The sequence below is a fragment of the Mustela nigripes genome, chromosome 12 (assembly GCF_022355385.1).
Source record: "Mustela nigripes isolate SB6536 chromosome 12, MUSNIG.SB6536, whole genome shotgun sequence".
NCBI classification, from domain to species: Eukaryota; Metazoa; Chordata; class Mammalia; order Carnivora; family Mustelidae; genus Mustela; species Mustela nigripes.
The window spans coordinates 119,661,918-119,687,581 of NC_081568.1; positions in this window are offsets into that span (position 1 = coordinate 119,661,918).

Sequence of the window (25,664 nt, forward strand, 5' to 3'; positions counted from 1 at the left end):
TTTTGTATTTAGAGATTTTCTGGGAATAATATTCACAATCCTTACCAAGAAACCTAAATTATTTTGTTGCTCTGACAGCAAAGTATGACTCTCATTTGGTTTTTTGCATGATAAAGGCAAAAGTATAGGGAAAACTTTTACAAACCTATCGTGATACCTTGGAAGTCAGGAATAACAGAATTTCACAATTCTAATAAGATAGACACCATAATGTCAATATTTGAGTTGTGAAGTTTGGCTCCAGTTGCCAGATGCTTTAGAGCCTTGCAATTTAAAATTACACTAGTAATGAAAAATAATGAACACAAAAGTTCCATTTTTGAAAAAAACCCTACCCAACTAGCACCATTTTAGAGAAAAAATAACTTTAGATAGTTTTGGCAAGTGCTGATTAAATATTTGATTCTAGTTTTGTGCACATAGGGTACATTTTATTCATTACATAAACCACACAGTAAATAAATGAATACTACAGTCATTACTTTGCTTAGTATAACTAAAAAAATTAAGTATTAAGTGCAGTAAATACATAGAAATGGGGAAATCATGAGGAATCCTATGCACAAAACCCTAACATTCTTGTGTTTGCCCTTTACGTTTTTTTTTTTTTTTTAAAGATTTTATTTATTTGACAGAGAGAGAGATACAAGAGGGGGAACACAAGCAGGGGTGGGAGAGAGAAAGAGGAAGAAACAGGCTTCTTGCTGAGCAGGGAACCTGACACAGGGCTCGATCCAAGTACCCTGGGATTATGACCTGAGCCAAAGGCAGACACTTAACAACTGAGCTACCCAGGTGCCCCACGCCCTTTACATTTTTCTTGAAATTTAACTGAATAATCCCAATTTTTTTTCTTTTTAAATTTAAATTTAATTTAATTAACAAATAGTATATTATTAGTTTCAAGGTTAGAATTTAGTGATTCTAAAATCTATATCAGTTGCATATAAATAGAGCTCATTACATCAAGTACTCTCCTTAATGTCCGTCACCCAGTTATCCTATCCTACCCACCACCCCTCCAGCAACTTGATAGTTTGTTTCCTGTAGTTAAGAGTCTCTTATGGTTTGCCTCCCTCTTTGTTTTTATCTTATTTTATTTTTCCTTCCCTTCCCCATGCTCATCTGTTTTCTTTCTAAAATTTCACATTTGAGTGAAATCATATGGTATTTGTCTTTCTTTGACTGGCTTATTTCACTTCGCATAATACCCTCCAATTCCATCCACATCATTGCAAATGGCAGGATTTCATTCTTTTTGATGGCTGAGTAATATCTAGATACATATATAAAAATAAATAAATAAATACATATGTGTGTGTGTGTGTGTGTGTGTGTGTATATATATATATATATATAAAATCTTCTTTGCCCATTTTACCTATTCATGGATGGATATCTGGGATCTTTCCATACTTTGGTTATTGTGGACATTGCTGCTATAAACATTGGGGGGCATGTGTTCCTTCAAATCAATGTTTCCATCTTTTGGATAAATACCTAGTAGTACAATTGCTGGGTGGTAGCATTGTTCTATTTAGCTTTTTGAGGAAACTTCATACTGTTTTCCAGTGTGGCTACACTGTTGCATTCCCACCAACAGTGTAAGAGGGTTCTCCTTTCTCCACATCCTTGCCAACTTCTGTTGTTTCCTGAGTTATTCATTTTAGCCATTCTGACTGGTATGAGGTGGTATTTCATTGTGGTTTTGATTTGTATTTCCCTGATGCTGAGTGATGTTGAACATTTTTTCATGTGTCTTTTAGTCATTTGTATATCTTCTTTGGAGAAATGTCTGTTCATGTCTTCTTCTGCCCATTTCTTGACTGGTTTTGTTGTTCTTTTATTTCTTGTCTAATTATACAAGGTGTAATAGTTTTAAATATTTTTTACTCATTCTTTCATTTACATTCATTTTCATTTCCTTCAGGTATTTCTTTGTATATCCTTTTAATCTCAAAGTCAAAACTTGTGCTTAATCGTCTCTGTAGAGAACATTTTAAAAATAATAGTGAGAGAAGCTTTAATTGTCTCTCAGTGACATCAGATCATTTTCCTTCTGACAAACTTTTCTAGATATTATTATAAATTTCACAGTAAATAGGTAAATCACAGTTTTAACTGTTACATAGAAATAGTTTATTACATGAACTTTAATCAAGTGGCACTTACTTCTGTTTGTTTACTTCTTGTTTACTCTCTTTTGAATGTTTTTTACATCTTTTTGGTGGGTATGTATTGAAAGGAATGAGACGTATACCTTTGATAAACATCTGGGCATAGATAGGTTCTTTTAGTCTTCCATTAAAACTGAAAAATTAGGATTTCAGGTGATATTTTCATGATAGCTAAATTTCGTATTTACTGCCTTAAGTAAATTTATGTGTAGTTTTCATAAAAAATTAAAAATGGGTAGATGATACCAAAAGCATAATAATGAAAACTTTGGTGTATTGGACCCCATCGAAATTTAAAACTTCTGCCCTGTGAATGACCTTGTTAAGAGGATTAAAATAATACAAACTGAGAGAAAATACTACAAATTACAACCTAACAAATGACTTCTATTTAAATAGATAGCTCTCAAAATTTACATTAGAAAAAATCCAATTAGTACGTGGGCAAAAGATATAGAGACATTTTACTAGAAAGGAGATACAAATATCAAATAAACAAATGAAAGATGATCACACTGACTTCATGTCTATTAAGGAAATGCATTTTAAAACCACAACAAGATACTACTACACAGTTTTTCAAAGGCTAAAATAAAAAATAAAAATAAAAGTGGGGGATGAGTTATTTAGAGGGAAAATTGGTAGCTATAGTTACTGAATGCAAATAAAATAGATAATGTAAAATTAAATAATGTAAATAAGTAATGTACATCTAAAATTAAATTGATGATAACACTAAAGAACTCTAAACAAACATGCATATAATACTTTTTTCTCTATGTAGGAACCACAGATGATGAAATTTTCTTTAGGCTCATCATGCAACTGAAAGACTTACCAGGACCTTAATGCTTAGAGAAAATGTTAAAATTAGACACATTTCCTCACCTATTTTCACTGATAGCCATTATTGGAATATAGCACAGTATATGGTATGTACCTTTCTTTTTCTGCAGTAATTAGAAAGAGGTAATGGTTCAGTATCCTTTTTGTTTCAAATGTCTATAAAATTTTTAAGGAAAGGTGAAGTAAAAAACATCATTTTTTGCTTTTCCTTTCAGGATGAGAATTGGAAAATTTGGCCTGATATGAGGTTGATGATCAGAATATATTATGCTTTAAAAATTTGCCAAGGGGGGGTGCCTGGGTAACTCAGTTAGTTGGGGACTTATTTTTGGCTAAGGTCTTTATCTCCAGGTCCTGAGATTGAGCCCCGCCTGTGTCAGGCTCCTTGTTCAGGAGGAGTCTGCTTCTCCTTCTCCCTCTGCCTCTCCCACAGCTCCTGCTCTTTCTCTTTAAAATGAAAAAAAAAAAAAAAATCTAAAAAAAATTTCCCATGGAATGGAAATAGAAATGATTTAGTATGAAAAGCTTGAATCTGGAGTTGAGTTCTTAAGGCAAAAAGAAATTTATTTGAAAAAAGAGTTGGGTAAAATATGAAATCAAAATCATACCAAGAAACTATGTGCAGTTTCTATTTATTTCAATAAAATGTATATATATTTCAAAGTCATTTGAGAATGTATATCCAAGGCAGAGGTGAATTTACAGTTAAATTAATGAAGCTTAAACTTTAGGGCTCCCTCACTTGAGTGGGTTTTTTTCCAAGGCTGACATGCTGGAAAAAGTAAATTTGAGTATTTTCTAGAGGACATGATATTTCAAATAATTGATATTTTAAGAAGTGGGCAGAGAGTATCATCCAAAAAATTGAAGAAAAAAATGTATTATGGCAATTGTCAGATAAAAACTATTATTCAACTAAATTTTTGTGTTTTTTGTTGTATTTTTCAGTTTTTAAAAATCTGTGATTTGTTTTGCTTTCTTTTGTAATTCTAAACAAATGGTTCAACTTTGTTTAAAATTCTATATTTGTACTTGTTTTTTCATTAACGAGAGGCCCTGTATTATAAAACTTCTGGCCTCCCAAAACCATCAGTTGATAGATTTAAGAATAATGGAATTTCCAAAGTCAAATTCTCATAAAGGATGAGTTACATTGATTTTTAAATAGTTTCATTTATGTGGATTTTAGTTGTCCAAATATAGTACCAGATGTGCCATTATAAATTGAACTGTATAATGCCACCTTGAAACACATAACATTTTTTAGACAAATAAGCAGAAAGAATTTCATATTGCAGGTTCAGAATTGTGTACTGTTTTCCTAATATGGATATGTTGTTTGAATTTTCCAAAGGTAAGATTTTTGTTTTTCTAATCGAGGGTGATATTTTCTGTTTTTACCCCAGTTAAGTTCCCTCACTTTTTTATGTCTCCTGTCATACTTTTTTTTTTTTTCTTCCCCTGTCTTGCTTTTTCAGTTGTTTGAATCTTTAAGAAATTTTCAGGAATGGTAAAACTTACTTTAGGAGCATAAAACATGTCACTAGTGGAGAGGAATTTGAATCATCTTGAAAAGACAGTTCTTCATCAAATTCAAAATATAAAAAATCTTTTCTCTGTTTTGAATCTTACGTTAAGAATATTCATAGACACTTTTCTCTTTCAAATATTTCTTCTATTGTTCTTCAAAGAATTTCTAAGTGTAGCATTTCACTTGTATCTCTTTCTCATTTCTTTAAATGAAGTATTTATTGTCATTTAATGAACACTAAAGCCTGGTGGTGTAAAATTCTTAGGACAGTTTGCTATCAGGGGGAAGTCTCTGCAGTATCTGGAGAGGTTAAGCATGCCACTTTTCTTCACTAGACTTTTTGAAGGCATTTCAGGGTAGTTGGGGCTTACAGCCAGACTGCCTGGGTTTAAATCTTGGCTTTGCCTCTCATTGGCTGGTGAATTTAGGGAGATCATTAACCTGTCTGTGCTTCTCTTCCTTTGTCTGTAAAATGCCAAAAACAATCATACTCATAAAATTGGTTACTATATTAAAATGTGCTTTTATAGTGTGTGGCATATAGTAAATACACAATAGATTTATTACTATAATGCTGCAAGAATAATAGATAATTTGGGGACATTTGTTTCTCAGTAGAGTTGGGACCAGGCTTTGTTTCTCTGCAGGAAGCTTCAGGTATTTCTGGAAGATTGTGTATATCATTTCACCTGTCACGCAGTCACCAGACATAGAGGATTTGATCATATTTTGGGGGAAATTAAAAAGCATGCTTACTTTATGAAAATGGTTTATTGAAGATAATTAAATAATATTATTTAGTTTTCCAAGTTTGTGTGAAAGAAAATCATGGATAGGATTTGGATTGTGAACTAGATTGTGAACACTAATTATTGCCTAACTTTAAACATTTCTACCTGAAATTTTTTTTTGTGGAAACTTCTGGTGTAGAATCTTATTCTTGTCTAATTTTGTCCCTTCTAGATGTATTTCTGCTTAGTTATGTCAGACACTTTAAGTAAGAAAGTTGTTTATAAACTCTATTATATGAAGATAAATTATTTGGTGATAGACAAAGATGCAGTCATTGAGTTGAGGGAAAGAAAGTATTTAGGGCCTCTCAGCTTGCAGGAGAGGATAGGAGAGATAGGAGGTGAGCAATGATAAAATTTGGCTCAATTGTTTGGCAAGGGCTTCCAAAGTCCTTGCTGATTTCAAGGTCAGGATAGTAACCAACCTTTAGAGTGTCAGAAGAAAGTGGAAGAGACGTTCTGAGACTTATTCAAGAGGAGTTTCATTTCTTCTGTAGCGGTGCCACCACATGTGGTAACTGCCTTGTGGAGAGGGGATGAAGACAAGCCAGAATTATGTGGTAAACCTGGTCAATTTGGAATTCTTTTTTTTTTTTAATAAAGTTTAGAGGTAGAATTTAGTGGCACATCAGTTGCATATGTCACCCAGTGCTTATGACATCAATGATGTAATGCCCATCACCCAACTAGCCCATCCCCTCACCCACCTCCCCTCCTGCAATCCTCAGTTTGTTTCCTAGAGTTCAGCATCTCTTATGGTTTGTTTTCCTCTCAATTTTTCAATTTGGATTCTGTGACTAAATAAGTACAAGTAGTTTGTGTCCTAAAGTTCCTAATGCACAGGTCAAAGAATCTTTGCATTCAAAACAAATGACTGCGTATTTTATGGTATGGTTGAATCTCAAGATGCAAAGAAGATTGTGATTTCCAGATCCTGTCCTAGAGAGTAGTTTAATCCTTTGCTTGCGGAAAAACAAGAGGCCAACCAGAAACTTCTATTCGCACTTTTCTTTAATAGTTTATTAAAACCTCTCATCTTTCTATTTTGTGATACATTTGCAGTTCTGTAAATATGCCATGGCATTTTGGAATGAGACAGGAAGCAAGAGGTGCATCTCTAATTTTGACCGTCAGTGTGCAATAGCTGATAGGTATGTGCTGAAGAAGAAAAAAGCCACATCATGCAAAGAAATCTTCTGTGTCACATAGTGTGCTCAGACCCTCATTGAAAAATGCTATTATTCTGTTGTGTATTTTTTGCAAGAGTCTTCTAAAGTGTAGAATCTCTGCTAAGAACATAAAATGTCCTACCCACTTTTCGTCCCTTTGCTTCAGGCTTGCATTTGTATTCTTTAGGATCTCTCATTTTAGAAACTAGTATGAGGCAACCAGACCCTTGCTGCTGCCACTCCTGGAGAGAGAAAAGCAAAGGAAATAGAATTACACAATGTAAAAAGGGAATTTAAGGAGACCAACTGTTTTCAAGCTACTTTAATGCCCTCCCTCCCCTCTCTCTTTCTTCCTCCCTCGGTTTCTCCCACCCCTTCCTTCCTTCCTTAGGTCTGGAACCACTTAGGTATATGTGAAACCCTAATAGGAAGACAAGGGAAAGGCTGTTTTGGTGGAAGCATGATGAAGCAGCACTTTATTTTCTTCCCTGTTGTGATTCTGGGGAAAATAATTTGAAAACTGATTAATCATATTTAAGAACAAGAGCCAGATGTTTAAATAACTTGCTTCTGTTTCTGGTTTTGACTCCTGGAACAATGTGAATGTGCTTAAAACTCTTATGGTGATGGGGAAGATCTTGATATGATACCAAATCCAGCCATTGAAGTTTTAAATTTTCTCTTATTTCTCACTTGCTTTTAAATTACCTAAATATTAAGTTTGAATATAGTAGCAAAGTTATATGAGTCAATTTTGTTACATGAGTCAGTTTTGTTGCCCATTTTTCTTTATAATTTAATATAAGATCATATGCATTGTGCACATGGGTCTATTGCTGTAGAGTAATTGAGGAAAAAGTCTCGTGGATTTAAATTGAGACATTTAAAGAAAAACCAAAAAAATTTATTTTCTAAAGCAAACCTTTATTGCACAAGTGGAGTACAAATACATTCGTTAAGGTTTATAAATTAATGTACCAAAAATTGAAGACTTACTAAAGTCTTAAAAAATCCTAAATTTGGGAAAAAAATTTTAGAGCTTCCTATACCCAAACTATTTTCCATTTCTTTTCTGTGCTCTAAAGGAGAACATAAAGCTATAATTAGTAGGACAGTGTGTATATAGTAGCATTACATTATCATGAAATAGTTGCCTACTCTAGAAAGCTCTTGTTCCTCTAGAGGGCAATGCTTCACTTTTACATCACTAATCTAGGGAGAAATTTAAGAATAGCTTGCTTTCTTAAGAGACTAAAAATGGTTCACTCTGTTCATTCTCTCTTTTTAAAAATACATTGTATAGTTAAGAGATTTAACAAGACATGCTTTTAAACAGAAAATATCCAAAATAATTAGAACTTCCATAAACTAATATTTGATTTGGAATTTTAGGGAAGATTTCTTTGGCTTTCCTTCTTTATTTTCTAAGAAAACATAGAAAGAGCTTGACCTATGCTCTAAATTTAGTTGTAATTGAGTTCTCTTTTCTGAAAGATAAACTTTCTTTCCCTCTTAAAAAACATTTTGATGTAAGGTTCCAGATTGGCCACTTGGCTTGCTAAAAAAACAAAACAAAAAACAAAAATAAGAACCAAAAGACCTTTCTTCTTTGTTCTACTTTTCTATTTGTCTTTTTCATGCTACTTTAAATTTTAAACTATTTCTATTTTGCCACGACCTTCTTTTTTTGTGGCATTTTCATTAAAAAAATAGATTTGTTTAGGAAATAAAAGTCTTCGCTATTCCTTACAGCCTATTTTTTCCTATCTTCTTTACAAGCAAAACCAAATATAATAGTGTGGTTGGCAGAACTCTAAGATGGTCCCTAAGATTTCTGGCCCCTGATATACATACATTCCTTCACCCTATTATTCAAACAGTAATCCAGGTACTGCTGTGAAGGGATTCTGCAGATACAATTAAGATGCCAAACAGTTAATAAATCTTAAAATAGGGAGATTACCTGGGTGGGTCAGACCTAATCATATGAATCCTTTAAATACGTGTTTAGAGATCAGAGACAAGGCAGACAGATTTGAAATGTTTGAGGGATTCAATTCGAGAGAGATTCTTCATTGGTGGTTTGAGATGGAAGCAGATGTGCTGCAAGGACCTGAGGAGTATCCTCTGGTTTCTGAGACTGATCTCTGGTTGATAGCCAGCAAGAAAACCAGGACCTCAGTCCTACAATCACAAGAAACTAAATTCTGGAAGTGTATCCTGAGCTCAGATGATAATGAAGTCCAGACAATATCTTGATTTTAATTTTTTGAGTTCCTGAGTAGAGGAGCAGTCAAGTTGTGTATACACTTCTGACCATAAGAAGTGTGGGATAATAATGAGTGTTGTCTGAAGACTCTAAGTTTATGTTAATTTATTTTGCAGTAGGATAAAACTAAAAAAATTAAGGTAAATACATTCCTTTAATGTTCTTTTAGAGAGTTTACTTGAAAGTAAAAACTCTCATGTAATCTGATACTGAAACAGTAATGCTCAACATTTGGGTATTTGCCATACTCTGTTATAGTGGTGGCCAATATCCATGCTTCCTTTTTCCAGGTAACATTCCTTATTGGGTTGATCTCATGCCTATCTTCTCAAGTCGTTTAGAGTATATCACCTGAAGATAGCACACATGATCTAAACTGGTCCAAAAAGACTAAAACTGTGGAGGATTGTGGTGAGAATACCAGGGTACATAACTGTCCTTTCTTTTCTGAACTTGGTGATAAGGTATTGAGGTTTACATGTATTGATGCTCCAAGGGAGATCTTGAAGTTTCTCAGAGCCTGTCATATACAGGTTGAAGATTAAACCAGAAGAAGCAAAGCTAAGAAAAAGATTCTCATTTTGTTTGAAACTTGGATCAAGCTGTTTATGAATATAAATCTACTCCATGACTGTTCAGTTATATGGGCTGATACATCTTTACTTTAAGAATATTTTGGTTTGAGGGTGCCTCGGTGGTTCACTCAGTTGAGTGTCTGATTCTTAACTCAGGGCTTGATCTCAGGGCTTGATTCTTATTTCAACTCAGGGCTTGATCTCAGCCCATGTTGGGCTCCATGCTGGGCATGGAGCTAACTTAAAAAAGAAAAAAAAAAGAAAAAGAAAAAAGAAGAATTTTTTTGTTTAAGCTTATTTTCATTGAGTTTCTTGTTTCTTGGAATTGAAAAAATGTAAACCGATAGTTCATTATCTTATTAATTTTCAGAATAGCTTTCTCCATCTTTTCATAGAATATATTCTAGACTAGTGATCTCTTATCATCTAGACATATTTTCTTTTGTCTTTGCCTAGACTTTTAGGTCTAGAGATAGAAATCGGTGAAAAAAATTATAATAAACGATCATAAATTTATTTTTTTTTTGTATTATCCAATTGGCAATTCAGGGAAATAGATATTTTGGCTTCTATAATTTATCTATCATAACACGTTTGAAGAATATTAATTTATTATTGGCTTTGTCTAATAGTTGTGCTTTTAAAAATGATGTCAATAAAGTAGAACCAATTTTGTTTAAAGGTTTTGTTTCAAGCTAGTGAAAATATAAACCATATAATTCTCATTGATTTCCATTATAGTTGCCTATAATTCTGTTGACAGAAACATGTTGGAGATTGTTGTACATAAAAAGAAAAACAACCTAATATTTATCTTAGTAAAAGAAAAAAAATTGGTTTATATTGCTAAGAATAGTATTCAGTGTTTCTAATAACAATCTAAATAGAATAATAGTTCCTTTTTAATAATTTAAAGTACCTTTTAAATGTGTGTGTTTTAAATGTATGTGTGTGTTTTGAAAACTTTGTGGGTTTTTGTTTGCTTGTTTACTTGCTTTCTATGCTGTAAGGTCTTTTCTTTTGCTTATAGGCATTATTTTGCCAGAATATAGTTGTGACAACTGACTGTATTGGTTTTAAGTTTTTCCTACCTGAACTAACTCTTCTCTGAGAGTATCTTAAATACTAGTATCTTAGCAGGCAGAGTTGACTCAAATAGAGCATAGCAGAAAAAAAAACCTGAAAAAATTAAAAAAATTCCATTTCTATAAATACTTAGAAGCAATTTTGGGGTGAATAAAATGTATGAGGTATTTCACCCATTTTTCAGATTTCTTAAAGAAAGACCATGAAAGGAACTTCTAGCATAAGAGATACATATTTTCATTATGTGAATTTTAAAACGAAATTTGACTATTCTTATAAAAAAAAGTAGAATACAAGTTAAGTGAGAAGGGTTTATTATCAATATGGGAATTAGGAGGAGCCAAATAGTTTTCTTTTCTTTCTTTTTTTTTTTAATTGCAAAGATGGATTTATAGAGGAAGATTTAATTTAAAGAGGGAATGTAGGGTGAATTGATTTGGAGTGGCATGACTGAGGAGGAAGCATCTGTAAAAGATCCCTGAGGTAGTGGATTTGATTGAAGACATGGCAAGAAAAGGCAGAGGAGCAGAAGGGATGACACCTAATGTGTTTTTTAGATCAGGGGAATTTCATGAAGTGGTAAAAATCCATAACCAAGAACAAACATGTTAGATATTTATTGTGGTCAGAGAACAAGAATCATTGGCCAAGTTAATGGATCAAATAATGGGATGGATGTTGTATTAGCTTGCTAGATCTGCTGTAACAAGATGTTACAGATTTGGTGTCTTAAATAATAGACATTTATTTTCTGACAGTTTTGGAAGCTAGAATTATGAGATCAAGGTATCAGTAGGGTTGCTTTCTTCTGAGAGTCTCTCTCTGTGGCTCTCTTCTTCCAGTGTCTTCATATGGTCTTTCTTCTATGTGTGTCTTTGTCCTACTTCTTCATACAAGGATACCAGTCATATTGGATTAGAGTCCACCCATATGACCTCATTTTACCTTGATCATCTCTTTACAGGCCCTACTCCCAATACAGTCACATTCTGAGGCACTAGGGGTGAGGACTTTAACATATGAATTTGTGGTGGGAGGGGATACAGTTCAGCCCCTAACAGACATGTTTACTTCAAGCTGACTTTGAATTAGCCTAATATGGTAGCTATGGGAATAGAAATAAGAATCATTAAGATGAATTATTTAAATGCAGGCTAGGTGTGTCTTTTTAAAACTTAAAAAAAAAAAAAAAAAAAAAGCCAAAACCGGGTACCTGGGTTGCTCAGTTGATTGAGCTACTTCCTTCAGCTCAGGTCATGATTCTGGAGTCCCACATCTGGCTCCCTGCTTAGCAGAGAGTCTGCTTCTCCCTCTGACCTTACCCCTCATTCTCTCTCTCTCTCTCTCTCAAGTAAATAAATAAAATCTTTAAAAAATTTTAAAAATTTAAAAAATAAAACTTAAGAAAAGGAAAAACCTTGTTTTGAACAGGAAAATATATTTGAACCTGTTACTTTTGAGGCAAAGAAGGACTTCAAGTTGTTCCATAGATGAATGGTATTGGAGGCCTGGAAAAATGGATCGAGGACAAACCAAGGGCCTCTTAAGGAACATTATATCTTCATTTCTTCTAGCCTCACAGTCAACGTTCAGGAGTGTGATGAAGATTTTAACACCAGCTAGCTTGTATGGCAAGTAAGCACAGAGAAGAATCATTTGAGGTAGTGATGAGGATGGCAAGGCCAAACTACTCACCCTTCATGGAACTCTTTTTTGTATTATTTGTTTTTCTGGGGACTTGAGGGTATGGGAAGCCTATTCCTTTATCTGTGTTATTTCTCACCTTGTGTCACTATTTCTGTAAAATTCCATATTCTTTGATGGTTAGATTTCATATTATTTATTTATTTATTTATTTATTTTTTAAGAGAAGGAGAGTAGAGAGTGGCAGAGGGAGAGGAAGAGAGAGAGATTCTTAAGCAAGCTTTAAGCCCAGCATGGAGCCCCATACAGGGCTTGATCCTGCAACCCTGAGATCATGACCTTAGCTGAAATCAAGTCGGACACTTAACCAATTAAGCCACCCAGGTGCCCCTCTTATATTTCTCTTGACATATTTTTAATCAACACCTCATAATCCTGTGTAACAAACATGATAGGCTTGATAGTAAGCCAGAAGAAGAATCATTCATTTGAGCAAACACTCATCAAGTCTCAAATGGTACCTGTTTGAAGAATACTCTTTAATAGGTAATAGTATAAGAATGTGAGTTGTCAATGGAAATAAAAGAAAAGAAAAAAAAAAAGAGAGAAAATTTAGCTTCAAGGGATGACTTCACTGAGGAGTGGTGTGAAATGTCTCAAAAGATCTTTTTATAAGGCAGGAAAATATCTGGGATTGTGAAGTGCCACCTAAACTAAGAAAGTAAAAATCATGAGCTGGCCGAAGAAAAATTAAGAGGATTTGGCAAATGGGAGGTCACTGATGTTTTTAAGACAATACTGTCTTGTTTGGTGAGGATGGGGATGTTGGTGGGGGTTGCAGTCAGTATATGTTGAGATGGAGAGGTATTGTAATTAGTAAGAAAAGGTTCAATTTTACCCTTCACAAAATTTATCATGATCTTTCCTAAGATGTCTAACATGCTTATTTGTTTTTTATACCTTACCAAACATTTTGAACTACCTTGTATTTCAGTAGGCCATAACTTGTATTTTAAATAATATTTAATGATCAAATTATGATTAAACCAAAAACTGCAGTTGTGCTTTTCATTGGTTACTTCAAAATTCCGTGCTTGGGTAAGCAGAGAGAACATAGAATCCTTATAGTCTCAATCCATGTCTAATTTTTTGGCTCTAAGCCTTATTCAAATCTGTTTCCAGGACTTTGGGGCTAAATATATAATCCATGTTTATTTCCTTGAAAAAGTGGCGGTATAAATTTTATGGTAGAATCTGTTCAGATGCAAAGGACCAGAGCCAGGTATGAGATTACTACCCGAGAGTGGTGAACTAGGGCCAAGGTCTGCAAGAGAGGGGAGACCCAGGTAGTAAGATTTCATCACCATGGGGAGGGCTTTCTCTAGCTGAAGGTGGTGCCCGAAGGCCTGGTTGTATATCTTTTCTTTCCTGATAACAGAATAGCTCTTCTAGATTATTTAAAAAAAATAGTATCTGCTTCTGTTTTACTGCAAAGTATTTTCAGTGGAATTTTTTTTATATTCACTTTTATTAAATTTTAATTATTCGTTGCACAATTGTGAAATATGTCACATGCTGTTTTAAGGTGAACAATTATGAAAATCTCTACCAGACTAGAGCCTACACTCCAGCAGGGCATAAAAATGATAATTAATAATAAAATAATATTAATTTAATATTTAATATCATAATTTTATTATATCAACCAACATAATTATTTCATTTTTTATAGAGAGAGTTAATAAGTAAAATAATATAGTCTGCTAGAAGGTGATAGGTGCCATCACCTTCTTTGGTCACAAAAAGGTGCACTTTATTTTTCTAGATATAAACATTGATTTGGAACACTATGTTGGCAAATAAAATATATGGTATAAAGTTAAAGCAGCCAATTTTATAAGCATGAGCAATCGGAACATTGTGATGCTCTTCGATGTTTATATTTACTCCCTATAGGCAATTGTTTTTCAAATTCAGTAACCTTCTTCCAAATAAGGTAGCTTGCATCTATTTTTCTTTTTAAATTACCAAGCCATTTGTCCAACTTTCTAGTTAACCTGAACCTCTGTTTTATGAGATCTTTGGACATTGAGGCCTACTGGAAGGATCAAGGTGCTTTTGAATATTCAACAGAATATAATTCTCCCTTCACCTGACAAGAGATGGGGCAGATAAAGTGCCTTTCTTTTTTCCCTGGAGTCATGGTACAGCAGAGCCCTTACAATTCTGCCCTAAGAGAAAATTGTTGCCTGTGCAAAAAAGGGAAGGAAAAGGAAATAAACATAGCTCCATGCAAGTCTTAAATTTCTCTCTGCTTTATTTCCAGAGTCTATGTATGCATGCTGTTTGAAATATTGCTGTTAGAAAAAACAAAAACCCTGATTCCTTGTGTCCTGATTGGGAAAATGAATGTTCAATTCTCAATCTCTTGGTTCCAAAAAGCTGAAATCCTTGGGAGCAGAGGTATTCTAGAATTCAGAATTTTTCACCATTTAGAAAGTGATATAATACCTATACTAGATACTTGGTTTGCAGTGGTCTTCATTTAAGGTTTCTAACCTAGACAGTTCATGGATTTAATACAATTATTGGGGGTTTATTAACCTTATTTACTTAGGGTTTATAATTCTTCAAATGCTACTAATTTAGCAAATTCAATTAATATTTAATTACTGAGTCAAGAGTTTTTGTGCCTTCTAAACAAATAGAGGAACACAACTCAACATTACTAGATGTGTAAAGCATTGTATTTTTATATATGGAATATGTGTATATATATATATATACATTTTACATATATATGTCTGTCTGTCTGTATGTATGTGTGTATCTCAGTTTAAAGTATCCTGGAAGGCTTATGTGTTTTAGATGTAACAAGCTGAGTGGGTAAAGTAGGGGAAACCAATGGTTATCTACTTAGTTTATTTAAAAAATGCATATTTTTTTGGTAAACAATAAAAAATGAGTATTTCTTTCTCAGATTCAATCACATTAAATAAAAAGTTAGGACATTGACTCTTTTACTCTTTAGAGTTTATGCAGGTAAGAGTAAAAAAATCATGAATGCATGCAAGTTTTGAGAGCAGTAATAATTTTTTGGAATAGAAAAAAAAGATATGTCCTCATTTACCCAGTGTTTGGGTCCTTGTTTCAAACTTCCTATTTGGTTGTTCTAACCACTGAATGTTCATATTTGCTAATGAACTTTTAGCTTTTAAACTAAGATTTGTCTCTGATCTTCAGAGAAGTTTCCAGATGTTGCCTTATCATAAAAGTTGGTATCTAGGAAGTTTTCAGAAAATATATCTCCTTCACCAAGCCTTCTATTTTCTTTAAAGTAATTCAACCAAATAATGTGGCCTATCAAGCTGTTTCATCTTAATTCAGGGACAAAAGAGGAATGCTTCTTTGGAGGACGCTAGCATATATCAAGTATTTTCTCCTTTGCCAAGTGTACAGTTCATTGTTCGGTCACCTGTGTCTGTCCGTTTAGCACATTTAAGGCAGTTCTCAACAACCCCCATTTTTCTCTAAAACTTACATGGAGGCTTCAAACATTGTCTGGCTCATTATTTCCCAAGAAAGGTTAAGACCTTTACTGTCAGACTGGAACCCTTCACTAATTAGAGCCCTTGCTTTGGCACTGAATGTGTCATGTCTGCGAGCCTTCCCGCTGTGATCAGGGGTATGTTGCTTGCTCACTAAGTGTTCAGCACTGGGAAGGACTGCCTGCTATATTTTATGTGACAAATTTTGAACTTGCTGAAATTCTAACTCCTATTTAGTAGAATGGGATGGGATATTCAGTAGTTCACCAAGAGGATTTTGCGTAATACTACCCAGTTTATCTTCTTCAGTTTTAGTAAAGTTGAGTCCACACTAGAATAATGAAAAAAATACTTTCAAAAGTGGGGAGAAAATGGTAACATTTCCCACTATGTTAGAAATGGGTGTGTTAATATATCATATTAGGTTGACACCCCATCCCCCAAATTAGCTATATGACTAATTAAATCAAAAAGAAAACTTTTGTTCTTTTTGATTTAATTAGTCATATAACCCAAGATTTGTTTAAACTATTAAAATGGTATCAGAAAACTACATTATTTCTTTGATTTTTATCTTTGTTTCAGATCATATATAATTTATAGTTCCTTTTTCCAGTTGATAGGATTTTTATCAGCTGCATGGATAGAAAGACTGAATCCACTGGCAGGTCTCATGCCTTTGAATTGTCAAAGAATGCTTTTGGGTGTTAAATCAGGCTTCTCCATTTGTATTCACAGGACTGCTCCTTTGCTTCCTTGCCTTCTGTTTGATCATTTCTTCTTTCTTCCATTTCCAGCTTTCCTTGGTTAGAGCGGGGAGCTAGTCTGAATGATGCAAGTGTCTTGGTGTTTGATTTTGTTATAAGTTAGCGTCTTAAAGAAAATTTTCTGCCGTAGATATAGACCATACTCTTGTATTTGGCTAGTTGATTAACAGGTTAGTTTTACATACAAGATTAGGTCTACAAGCTTAGTGCATTTTTCTTTTTGAAAGAAAGTGCATTATAAAAATTTTTCAAAAATTATAGTGTACTTATTCTTAGGGAAATGTACTATGTATGGTTATTCATGTTTCATGAATGTCATGAATGTATTGAGATTTCATTATGCTTATTCTATAAATAGATTGACATCTTAATTTTATAATTTATGATATCTTGTACATTCCCTTGTTCAAAAATTAAGTATAGGCAGAAAAAGCAGATACAGCTTAAAGTAAAAAGGAGTTGTATCAAATGTCAGAATTATTGAAGCCCAGAGGAGAGAAATTTTCTTTTTCATCAAAAAGGAGTTTTGGTATGTTAACTTTTTGGGAGAAGGGAAGGAAGAGCTAGGAAGCTATAGGAAATGTTCACAGAAACCTCTAAAATTGCAAAAAAGCAACATACTTACTGGATAAGTCAACAACTTTTAAATTTCTTTGTATTGATGTTTCTTAAAAGATTGCTGTAATAAAGATTGAATAATTTTTTGAAATATAAATTAACTATAATCTATCAGATGGATTTAATCTGTCTCTTTAGGAAATTTGTCTCTTTAGGATAAGGATAATTCATTGGGGTTTTTGTACTGTGCTCTGAGTTTCTGTACTTCTCTGCTTACTTTACTAGAATTGAGATTCTGTTTTACCAAAAAATATATATTTGGTATTCATACACATGTATACTTTTTGGAGGGGGTATAGAGTGAGAGTGGCTCTTTTTAAAGTTGTTTTTCTCCTGACTTTTAAGAGATGTTCAGTGTAGAAATTTTTTTAAGAAAAAGGAAGGGGAGAAATCTCACCAGAATCTCATATCCTGAGGCAACCAATATATTGATTAATTTTCAAATAGAGTTAGAGATTTGTTTTTCTTCTTTTATGAATAGTTGATTCATGTTTCTAACTCATTTAATTGTTAGGGTTTTAATGTTTTTTAAAAAAGTCTATTTATATGAGATTAGCATATATCTATATATCTATATATCTATATATTTATATATATCTCTATCTATATATATATCTCCTCTCTCACAACTGATGTCTTTTTTTTTTAAGATTTTATTTATTTATTTGACAGACAGAGATCACAAGTAGGCAGAGAGCCAGGCAGAGAGAGAGAGAAAGGAGGAAGCAGGCTCCCTGCTGAGCAGAGAGCCTGATGCGGGGCTTGATCCCAGGACCCTGAGATCATGACCTGAGCTGAAGGCAGAGGCTTTAACCCACTGAGCCACCGAGGCACCCACAACTGATGTCTTTTAATCTTTAGTCAAAATTTTAAATATACTGAGATTGATATACCATGTCATATTTAAACTTTATATTACTTAAAATAGGCTTTTCCCATTGCTCTGGACTAGTGGACAAAACCAAGGACATATTGAACAGCCAATATCTCATATTCCAAGAGGATCTACAGTGTGACAGTCCCTCCAGGGTTCAAACCAGACCTGTAATTCCCAACTACATATCAGACCCTCCTTTTAACTCTATGTCCCTTCAGTGTATATAAAAGAACTCTAGGGAGGGAGGACATATATATGAATATATCTGGAGAGGAGAGAGAGAGACAGGGAGAGAGACAGATTATGTTTGGCTTCCAAGTGAATTGCTTATAGAGAAGATGAATTCCCGGCAGAAGAGTTGGTTGGCAGCTGACTGGCTTATTTACTGCATCCTATTTGAGCAGGGGGAGACAATGGACAGATAGGAGGCTGTCGCAGTCAGCCTGTATTCCTGTTGGTTTGGTGTGGCAGTGATCTGTGAGCATTCTGTTGGGCAACTGGACACCATGGCAGGTGGATGGGCTTAAGCCATCCTGTCAGTACCTCATCAGAGAGTGGTCTGCTGGTTGAGGAAACTGCTGTGACATTCAGCACTCAGGTAGTGAGGGCACCCTCATGATATAAGTGCCCTGTACTACAGGGGAAGGGTGTGGGGCCAGAGAGGAGGGGGAGCTGGAAGAAGGTAGAACCACCCTAGACCTCCTAAGATCAGGACCTTCCACCTTTAGTGAGTTATCCTCTCTGATCCTCCTGATGTTTTTTAATCTTTAAATCTTTAAAGATTTAAATTTAATCTTTTAATCTTTATATCAAAATTTTAAATATACTGAGGTTAATATGCTATATATTATTTAAATTTTATATTATTTAAATTACACTATAATTAATATATTTAAAGTATGCTAATAATCAGTTCCTCAGACTATTTTAAAATATAGAACAGTTTTAAGCTATACTTGCCCATTTGTTCTCCCAGATGAATTTAGATTCCAAAACAAAATTCCTCAGCGTTCATTTGAGTTTTGGCCTCTTCTGTATTTGTTACTTTGCCTGACAGTGAGAAACTTGGTTCCCATTATAATTACTATATATTTGCTCAGTTTATTTGTTTGTTCCCTCCCTCTGGATGTATCCAATGTCTCCGCTATCTGTGCGGATGCCTTTCTCACCACATCCAGGTTCCAACATCCATGCCAGGTCTTAGCATTCAGTACTGAGGAGGCCTGACCAGAACCCCTCAACCACCATGCTCAGGCAGCACCTGCCACCAAGCTCCCTGCTTGGTAGCCTCACTTCTCCTTGCTCAGGCTCAGAACCCCTGTGCCTGATTACCACCCCTTTTGCTGGCTTAGGTGGTCTGCTCCATACCAGGCTACCACTCTTGTATAGAGGTCCTCATCATAGCACTTGGGCTCAGACCCTCTACAGGGATACCCTCCTCACTCTGCCTGGGCTCTGACATTCCATGCCCGGGCACCCTCCTCACCCAGCTAGGGCTCTGTGTTTGGTGGATGCTCCCTTTATTCTCTTTGGGCTCTGATTCTTCATACTGGGCTCCCATAATCCGTATATTCCTTCCTCACCCTGCTTTGGCTCTGATATCCTACTTTGGGTTGAACCTCCACAGGAACCCCTAGTGTTTCCCCAGTTAGCTTCTGACTTTGTGTCCTGGATCACCTACATACTTCAGTCAGGTACTGGGTAACCTGGGCAGCCCTCCTACCTGGATACCTCCCTTACCCTGCTTGGGTTTTGCACCTAGATTCCTGTGTTGTTCTGCCCCATGTAATAATGGTCTGAATTGTTTAGAAAAGAAAGAAGAGAAAGGGAGAAGGGAAAGGGCCATATTTGATTTTTGTATCATCTTTTCTTCCAAACATATTTATTAAATGCAATTAAAAGGCAAATAAGATAAAGTTACTGCCTTTTAGAGATTTACTTCTGGAAATGGGGATAAACATGTAAGGATATTATTACAGTATAGTATGATAATACAGAGCTTTTTCCAAGGATGTTGTGGTGGCAGTTGAGAGTAAACCTATCCTGCATAGGAGAGGAATTTGGGGGATTTTGATGAGAGGGTTTAGTCTTTAAGAAATAGGGGAATCTAAACAGGTAAAAAGGAAGCCGGGGTAGGTTGATGAGACCACACTAACATTTATATCAGACTCTGTAGAAAGTTAGGTAAGCATCATATTAAAAGTGTTAAGATTACTAGGAAAACACAAGTAGATCTTATTTATTTAAAAAGCCTTTATTAATGATAAAAATCTCATTATATGAACAGTTTGGACCTTCTCTGACTTTTCGCAAAACAAGGAAATTGGTTTAAAAATGAGTTCATGCTGCTTTAAGGGCCTGGAACTGCCTGAATATGAATTACTAGAACCACAAAAAAAGAATTTTAAATGAAGCCCTAAATATTTTATAATAGGAATGCTTAATTTATGCTTGGAGTAAGCGTAACGAACTTCTGAATAAAAAGGAAAGGGGAATTATTTTTTTCTATAGAATGCTCTTCTTCTTTTTTTTTTAATTAAAAAAATCAGTGAAGAATATTACTACAGGGTTTTTTCCCCCACTGTTGTGTCCTTGAGCTTACTTCCATGACCATGTTATATGGCCAAGAGGTTTGGCTTGGGAAGGTCATCATTAACTAGGTACAAGAATCATGGTTGGATATGAGAGGCTGATGTGTCTGAGGAGAGGCCAAAAAATAAATGGGACTAGAAAATCTATCCCTAGAAGATTTGGTCTGGGTGGGCGGGGATACATGGTTAATTCTCTTAACTTGCCTTTCCTATGTACTGAATCAGAATATATATATGTTTCCTGCAAGAAAACTTATGTATAAAATAGCTTTTTTTTTTTTTTTAAAGATTTTATTTATTTATTTGACAGACACAGAGATTACAAGCAGGCAGAGAGGAAGGCAGAGAGAGAGGGTGGGGGGAAGAAGCAGGCTTCTGGCTGAGCAGAGAGCCCGATGCGGGACTCGATCCCAGGACACTGGGATCATGACCTGAGCCGAAGGCAGCGGCTTAACCGACTGAGCCACCCAGGCGTCCCTAAAATAGCTTATTAAAATCAGAATTGGTTGAATTATGGAAGGTTTTTGTAGCACGAGAAAACAAATATTTCTTTTTTTTTTTTTTTTAAGATTTTATTTATTTATTTGACAGAGAGAAATCACAAGTAGATGGAGAGGCAGGCAGAGAGAGAGAGGGAAGCAGGCTCTCTGCTGAGCAGAGAGCCCGATGCGGGACTCGATCCCAGGACTCTGAGATCATGACCTGAGCCGAAGGCAGTGGCTTAACCCACTGAGCCACCCAGGTGCCCCGAAAACAAATATTTCTAATAGTGATTTTGCATGGCTGAGCATAAGTATGCATTCTGTGTTTTCATTTCTTTTCAGAATACCACTAAAAGTGGAACTTCAGTGTAGGGTGAAACAGGCAGTTTTGGTGGACCCAATCTGTTAGAAAGGCCCAGGTGATGGTCTTAGCTATCTGTGGTGATTGAGGTCCAGTGCTGCCATTTATAAACTGAATGATCTTGGGCTAGTTACTTAACATCTCTCAATCTCAGTTTCATAATGTGCATGATATGAATAATAATGTTGAGAAAAATTATGCCCTTTCCCCATAGCACGTTATGTTGTTTGCAAATTATTAGACTAAATGAATTGCATATATGATCCAACATCTCCACATATGTTCTATGCCCAAATAACCTTATTTTTAAAGAAATCACTACTAATGCACCTAGTTCTTTGCAGTGACTAATTTCAGAATTAAGAGAATTTTACCTTTGCAAAATGTAAAAAGTAAAACTTCCTACAAACTGACATGCTGAAAAAAAAAAACCCAAAAAACAAACAAAAAAAACCCTCGTGTTTTACCTCCTCAGTACTTAGGATACATAAGAGTAGAGATAACATTTTAATCTGTAATGTAATGTTATTACATAGGGAAAATATCTATGTTAGTTAGTAATAGATTTGCCTGAAAATGATGCTGAAATTATATAATATTATTTTTTAACTACTCTTACAAACAGTGACATTACTCCTTTTTTTGTGTACTGGGATTATGTTATATAAGACATTGCATTAAAGAGATAACTAGTTGTAAAAACATGATTCTATTAATTCAACAGTTATAATATTTTCAAAGAAATACTGAGTCTAATCATCATATTTGGGTCAAGACCACCAGCACTTTTGGAAAAGTAATTTGCAGATGTAATAAATTAGGGTATATGTATATATATGCTATGATTTTCTAGTGATAGTTATATCTCAAGAATTTTTTTTTGTCTGAAATATTTTTATTTTCTCCTAATTTTAACCTTTAATACTTGAGGTATTGCCAAGGTACTAATTTTCAATCATATTATCTTACTTTCTGTGCTTTGTGTTTGAGTTGACAGGTAGGGATGACTTTGTATGACCTGTCTTTCTATTATTTTTGTCAGTTTCATGCCACATGTTGACCTCCTTGGTTTTAATCCTGTCTTGGCCTCATGACCTCAATTTCTGATTTAATAGCATGACTGATAATTGGGCATTCTTAGTCTATTTTAGGATATCTTAGTCTATCCTGGTTATCCAGCAGTGAAGGCCCCAAACATCCTCCGTGATATCTAGAAACAGCTTCTTTAATTTACCATGTGATTTGGCCAAGATGAATTTTGAAATGAAATTGCCTGCATTGAATTTTTTTTAAGATTTTATTTTTTTATTTGAGGGAGAGAGAGTGTGGGGAGAGGAAAAGAGGAGGAAGCAGAAGGACAAACAGACCCAGACTGTGCAGAGCCTGGCACAGGGCTCAATCTCACAACACTGAGACTGTGACCTGAGCCAAACCCAAGAGTCAACCATTTAAACAACTGAGCCACCCTGGTGCCACCATGTAGAATTTTTTTATGTTTGCACCGACCCCCCCCGATATTAATCATCAAAAGTGCTGTCCATGTAGGAAATTTCATACTTAACTAGCAAATTGTTTTCCAAATGTTCTGTGCATGTTCCAGAGAAGAAAGTTCCTGGGTCATAAATGGGTAAAATACACTGTATAATTTTCCTTTTCTCTCAAAGATTCATGGTAGCCTTTAGTTTTCAAATGAATAAAATGTTAAAATTTTTAGTGTAGCCTTTTTGTGAGAGGGCAAGATTGACTCTTGTTGACAATCTTAGCAGTCATTTTTCTGTGCCTGAAAAACTCTGAGTCTGTTGAAATCTTGAAGTTGAAATGAAGCTTATGCAATGCCCATGTTTCTTTCCCTCTTTTGCTGGAGAGAATTGGATGAGGGGGGAGGGTGGTAAGAGTATTCTGGGTGAGTGAGTTGTAAGGTGGTGGGTTGAGTAAGTGAGATAAATAATTTACTTTTTTCACTTTGATTGGTAAGTGGTCCTGACGTCATTTCTCCAAATAAAAATCTAAGCTAACTCCCATGATCAAAGTCAGTGGCCATCTTATCCAAGAGTCTATTTGCTGAACAGGCCTTGTGCTTTCTGAGCTGGGATGACAGAGGGGGCTTCATGGGCCTGGGCTAAGCAGTGTGAAATTGTGATGAGGGTTGATAAGCAAGACTTTCTAAGCCTGAAATGCCATTTTCATCTCATAATTAGTACATTTAGTCTACTATGCCTTCCATCTTTAACCAGCTCCTTATAGTGGAGTTGGTTTTATGTGGATCCTTTGAAAAATCCAGAAAGTTTCATAGTAAATTTAGGCTCCTGGGATGATTTTTAAAAATTTCTTTATTTATTCTATTAAGAAATAGTACAGTTTTGCTAGCTTATTTGACCTTAACATTCTTTTTGTGCTTAACACCTATTAGTGTCCCACAGAACTAGTGTGCTGTGAAGGACTCTAAAAAATTGTTGAAGTACCCTAAATATACCTGTGGCTCATTTTATGGTTTAGTTAAAATATAGGAAATATGTTTTCAGGTGAGCATTATTTCCAAAAATAACATACATTTTTTTAGGGGGGTGAGGGGTGAGGGAGAGGGAGAGAGAATCTTAAGCAGGGTCCATGCTCAACATGGAACCCAAGGCAGGGCTCGACCTCACAACCCTGAGGTCATGACCTGAGCTGAGTCGGACACTTAACTGACTGAACCACCTAGGCACCCCAAAATTATATTCATTTTTGCTTACTTTTGACAGATAGAAGTTCATGAGATTAATAAGTAATATATTTATTTCATAATTATTGAATTAGTTTTCTCATGTTGCTCTAACAAATTACCATAGATTCAGTGGCTTCAAACAACATAAAGTTAATATCTTCAGCTCTACAGATCAGAAGTCTTAAAATCAAGGTTATCGGCAGGGCTGTATACCTTTTGAAATTCTGAGGATAAATAGATTTCATTGCCTTTTTCATCTTCTAGAGGTCACCTGCATTCCTTGGCTAGTGGTTCTTTCTCTGTATCACTCAGACTCTGTATCTGTCATTACCTTTCCTCTCTGTGACACTAACCCTCCTATTTCTCTCTTATGAGGACCCTTGTGATTACTGAACATATCCAGATATTCTAGAATATTTTCTGGATTATCTCAAGGTCCTTAACTTACTACAAAGTCACTTTAAAAAAATATAACTTTATTTATTTATTTTAGAAAGAGGGAACCAGCAAGGGTGGGGAGGAGGGGCAGAGGGAGAGGAAAGAGAATCCAGAGCAGACTCCCTGCTGAGTGTGGAGCTCATCCCCAGGACCCTGAGATCACAACCTGGACTGAAATCAGGAGTTGGAGGCTTAACTGACTGAGCCACCCAGGCATCCCTGCAAAGTCAGATTTTGCATGTAAGATAACACTTACAAGTTTCCAGGATTAGGAGGTAGACATCTTTGGATGGCCATTACTCCATTTACTACAGACATATAGTTCCATGAAGTTTGGAACTACCAAGCTCTGATCTAAAGCTTCTTAGGGAAAGTCAGTTTCATCATTGGACATGAAACAATCTTTCTTACAGATTTTTTTTAAAGGAACATCAACAGCTAAATATTATATAGGGGAGTATTTCTATAGAATATGTTTACTAGGTGATTTCTTTCTCTTAACTAGATATAATTATTTATTTTTGCTATATCATAACATCTTCTCCCTAAATATAGTAGCAGAAATTTCTGAAATACAAGAATATTCTCCTCTATAGCCCATATAACAGTGTTCCTTTTCACACACAAGTATTAGAAATTTGTTGCTAACTCTAGCAGGAGGAATATATTATATAAAAGTAATTTTCTTGAGCAAATGATCATTGTTATTGTTATTTTTGATCTTATAGATATCCATTAATATAACTGACCTTTTAGCACTTGACGACTAGGATACTTAAAACAAGTTTGTGCCCCACATTTGATATTTTTTAATTTATTTATCTCTGCAGTTGCTTCCCCCCCCTGGTTTTCTCATTTATATTTTTTTTCCATCTCAGTATACTGAGTATACTTTATGGCTTGCTTCAAATCTTTTTTAGAATTTATGTATACATAGGGGCACCTGGGTGGCTCAGTGGGTTTAAAGCCTCTGCCTTTGGTTTGGGTCATGGTCTCAGGGTCCTGGGATTGAGCCCTGCATCAGGCTCTCTGCTCAGCAGTGAACCTACTTCCTCCTCTCTCTCTGCCTGCCTCTCTACTTGTGATCTCTCAGTCAAATAAATAAATAAAATCTTAAAAAAAAAAGAATTTATGTATACATAAATAAGAAAATATTGCATGCTTGTACTTTGGAGTAGTGTTTTCTGAGG